Source organism: Trichoplusia ni, chromosome 24 (genome assembly GCF_003590095.1).
Source record: "Trichoplusia ni isolate ovarian cell line Hi5 chromosome 24, tn1, whole genome shotgun sequence".
Lineage (NCBI taxonomy): Eukaryota > Metazoa > Arthropoda > Insecta > Lepidoptera > Noctuidae > Trichoplusia > Trichoplusia ni.
This window is the reverse complement of record NC_039501.1, coordinates 2,573,673-2,577,976: the sequence shown is the minus strand read 5'-3', so window position 1 is coordinate 2,577,976 and position 4,304 is coordinate 2,573,673. Positions and strand designations below refer to the sequence as shown.

The 4,304-nt window shown below is 45.9% G+C and overlaps 2 non-coding genes across 2 annotated transcripts; both read right to left on the bottom strand.

Annotated features, from left to right (window-relative positions):
- On the bottom strand, positions 1–157 carry LOC113505210. Its single transcript, XR_003401611.1, has one exon. It is a non-coding gene; the product is annotated as a 5.8S ribosomal RNA (ribosomal RNA).
- A 419-nt stretch (positions 158–576) lies between these two features.
- LOC113505211 lies at positions 577–2,480 on the bottom strand. The gene has a single exon (XR_003401612.1). It is a non-coding gene; the product is annotated as a small subunit ribosomal RNA (ribosomal RNA).
- Positions 2,481–4,304: the final 1,824 nt, after the last annotated feature.

Sequence of the window (4,304 nt, the reverse complement as noted above, 5' to 3'; positions counted from 1 at the left end):
CGGCCCTCAGACAGGAGTGGTCCTGGATGTGTCTCCACGGACCGCAATGTGCGTTCGAAATGTCGATGTTCAAATGTGTCCTGCAGTTCACACTATGACGCGCAGTTAACTGCGTTCTTCATCGACCCGCGAGCCAAGTGATCCACCGTCCAGGGTAATAGTTTTACAAAATTATTACCCATGTTACGATAAATAAAGAATTTTTTTTTTTTTAATATATCTAAAAAAAAAAAAAAAAAACATTTACCCCCGTCGCGGAACACCGCGTAATCTGCAACGAGAGAGAGTGAACGTTAACGAACGCGTATCCACCTAAAGCTTATATGTTTCTCACGGTTTGCGGATTTTATGTTAAACCGTATCGTAACGAAGCATAAAACTCTCGATTGTACGCGACGCGAGACGAACGACCGGCGCGCCCGGACAGTTAAGCCATGGAACGCCTGTCGGTTCGGTCTCTTTTTAAAAGTTCATCGATACGATTGGATAAAAGTGTCGACGAACGTTTTAAGTATTTGGAGAACATTAATGTGACATCGTTTCGCGTACGCAGTGCACGTTAAAACGGTACATCGTTAATGATCCTTCCGCAGGTTCCCCTACGGAAACCTTGTTACGACTTTTACTTCCTCTAAATGATCAAGTTTGGTCAACTTCCCAGCAACGCCGACGGCCGTGAAGCCACCGCGTGTCGGTCCGAAGACCTCACTAAATCATTCAATCGGTAGTAGCGACGGGCGGTGTGTACAAAGGGCAGGGACGTAATCAACGCGAGCTTATGACTCGCGCTTACTAGGAATTCCTCGTTTATGGGGGATAATTGCAAACCCCAATCCCCAGCACGAAGGAGTTTCAGCGGGTTGCCCGGGCCTCTAGGCCAGGGAGAACATGCTGATTCCTTCAGTGTAGCGCGCGTGCGGCCCAGGACATCTAAGGGCATCACAGACCTGTTATTGCTCAATCTCGTGCGGCTCGAAGCCGCCGGTCCCTCTAAGAAGAATTTTAATACGTCGCCAGTGAGTTGCGTGACGCGTAGCCACGCACACCTAAATGACGACGCCTATTTAGCAGGCTAGAGTCTCGTTCGTTACCGGAATTAACCAGACAAATCGCTCCACCAACTAAGAACGGCCATGCACCACCACCCACCGAATCAAGAAAGAGCTGTTAATCTGTCAATCCTTCCGGTGTCCGGGCCTGGTGAGATTTCCCGTGTTGAGTCAAATTAAGCCGCAGGCTCCACTCCTGGTGGTGCCCTTCCGTCAATTCCTTTAAGTTTCAGCTTTGCAACCATACTCCCCCCGGAGTCCAAAATCTTTGGTTTCCCGGAAGCTGCCCGCCGAGCCATTGTAGTAACGTCGGCGGATCGCTAGATGACATATTTACGGTTAGAACTAGGGCGGTATCTAATCGCCTTCGAACCTCTAACTTTCGTTCTTGATTGATGAAAACACCTTTGGCAAATGCTTTCGCTGATGTTCGTCTTGCGACGATCCAAGAATTTCACCTCTAACGTCGCAATACGAATGCCCCCAGTTATCCCTATTAATCATTACCTCGGAGTTCTGAAAACCAACAAAATAGAACCGAGATCATATTCTATTATTCCATGCACGAAATATTCAAGCAGCATTTTGAGCCCGCTTTGAGCACTCTAATTTGTTCAAAGTAAAATTGTCGGCCCACCTCGACACTCACCGAAGAGCACCGCGATAGGATTTTGATATTGAACCGGCGTATTACCGCCGGCTCACCGACGATATGCTCCGCAGACGTGTCAGTATCACCGCGGATGCGGTGCACCGACAGCGCGGCGCACAAATGCAACTACGAGCTTTTTAACCGCAACAATTTTAGTATACGCTATTGGAGCTGGAATTACCGCGGCTGCTGGCACCAGACTTGCCCTCCAATTGTTCCTCGTTAAAATATTTAAAGTGTACTCATTCCGATTACGAGGCCTCGTAAGAGTCCCGTATCGTTATTTTTCGTCACTACCTCCCCGTGCCGGGAGTGGGTAATTTGCGCGCCTGCTGCCTTCCTTGGATGTGGTAGCCGTTTCTCAGGCTCCCTCTCCGGAATCGAACCCTGATTCCCCGTTACCCGTGACAACCATGGTAGTCGCAGAAACTACCATCGAAAGTTGATAAGGCAGACATTTGAAAGATGCGTCGCCGGTACTGGACCATGCGATCGGCAAAAGTTATCCAGATTCATCAAAATTAACGACTTCAGACACATGGCCATCCGTCGATTGGTTTTGATCTAATAAAAGCACTCATCCCATCACTGGTCAGAGTTCTGATTGCATGTATTAGCTCTAGAATTACCACAGTTATCCAAGTAACTGAGTAAGATCTAAGGAACCAAAACTGATATATTGAGCCATTCGCGGTATCGCCTTAATACGGCTTGCACTGAGACATGCATGGCTTAATCTTTGAGACAAGCATATAACTACTGGCAGGATCAACCAGGGAGCTTCATTCATATGAAAGACGTTCTCGTTCGTTTCGATTTTCGATTGCGGTGGTACACACGTATACCGTCCTCTCTCTATATCGATACTTACGAGAAATCCTCATTCCCGCGCGTCGACGGATTAACGCAGACGCTTGTACGGGCGAGCTCGTATAATAATTGAGACGAATATTGTTTTCGACGACGACGACGACGACTACGACGACGCCTATAAGGGTACAATATAATGAAAAAACCCCGATGGTGAACGTTCGTATCGAGACACGATTTCATTCACTTTAATAATAATCTCGGTTAACATAATAAAATACGTCAAACAACGATTTAATTGCCCGGATTGTACAGAGTCCGTATTCACTATATTCATTGTTTAGTTTATATATGTAATCATATAATAATGCGTATATAGAACAATACTATTTACACAAAAATAAATAATCGTGATTGAACTCGCGAAAGATTCACATTAGCGTATCCGTGCGCGTTTGAATCGATCACGTCACGATTAAAGTCATATTTTATAACATTTGAACCGTTAACGAATCGTAACGTTGTTACGAACCGACGGTCCACACAGTTGAAGTTACACAAACGCACAACACACACAGTACTACACACTTACATACTAATATATATATATACACTTATATATATATATATAATAATATGTATGTGTGTTGATCATCTTCATAATAATATTACTACATGTGTGTGTCGTCCATTTTTCGTTCGTAGACGACATTCAGCGACTTAACGTGAAACACACTAACATAATAATGTTCGCGTGTCAACGTTAAGTCGCTGAAAGCTGCGCACGCGCACGCGCACAACATCATACGTGCGCGCATCTGCGCGCGCCGCATGACATTGTTGCAAACTTAAACGTATATAGTATCGGAGGAGAAATACGTTATACGATGAGATATCCACGTACCAAGCGACCGAGTGAACTGAAAAGTTTCGAGATCAGCAGATCAGGGATCGTCGGTGGTGTCATTCAAACACTACCTACCCTCGAGGTGAGTGAAAGCCGACAGTGGAGACCTAGCCCCCGCCCCTACCCTCCCCCCTCCGCTCCTCCCCCACCCACCCAGATATTGGTATTGAATATGTTGAGAGGGTGGCCTCCATCAACCTGAAGAACTAACATCGACCACCACAAAAGAACCTGAGGCGCTGCAGAGCGGGGGTGTGTGGCCGGGGGGGGGGGGGGGGTGCCTGGGTGTTTGTCTAGGTTCAACGACTTGGTGAGTGTTTGAGTCTTCATTGGTGTGGTGTGACACAGACGCCTATGAAGGCAGGAACGCAAGCACCCCCCCCCCCCGCGCGAGCGCGCGTGCCTGCTGGGTTTCTGGTTACTACTACTACTACTACTACTACTACTAGTTAGTAGGTACTATAATACATATATGTATGCATAGTTAGAGATGCGTTTAAGACGCTAAGATCACCCACCATGATATATTTTTTTTGCATTTATATTGTAGTTAGGTAGGTAGGTACCTAGTATGTATGTTCGTTCGAGGTGTGTTCTCGCTCTCAAGCGGCTTGTCACAGCTTGCCCGTGCCGTCGTGGTGTATATGTACGAAGTGAGAGTGCGAGTTAGTTTCGTTTAGCGTTCTTGTTGTGTTATTCGTTTGTTTACATCTACATATCTATGTAATATATTGTCTGAGCGCTTGCTTGTTTCGTTGTTGTATTATTGATATTACGATCGAGATTTACAGGAGGAACGGCTAATAGACGTCAGTTATAATCGATGTAAACTTCATTTGTATCGAGAGAAAGATTATTTTTTTAAATTTCGATGTTCGTTACCGTT